Source organism: Penaeus monodon, chromosome 28, assembly GCF_015228065.2.
Source record: "Penaeus monodon isolate SGIC_2016 chromosome 28, NSTDA_Pmon_1, whole genome shotgun sequence".
NCBI classification, from domain to species: domain Eukaryota; kingdom Metazoa; phylum Arthropoda; class Malacostraca; order Decapoda; family Penaeidae; genus Penaeus; species Penaeus monodon.
This window is the reverse complement of record NC_051413.1, coordinates 28,416,170-28,416,415: the sequence shown is the minus strand read 5'-3', so window position 1 is coordinate 28,416,415 and position 246 is coordinate 28,416,170.

Below are 246 nucleotides of genomic sequence, written 5' to 3'. Positions count from 1 at the left end.
TCGCAGACAGATAGAATAAGAAATGGAGAAAGTAGACAGACAGAGGAAATATAAATCCCACAAAGGAAAATCAACGACTAAACCCTTTAAATTTTTCAGTTATCCTCTGAAAGCTCTCTGAAGTGAACCTTTGAGATTTTTGCGTGTTAGCCAAACTAAATTTTTTAACTGAATAACTAGAATTACTTTCCGTGCGTGGATGCTACGCGTCAACATTAATGTAGCCATGGGGATTACTCTTTGTTG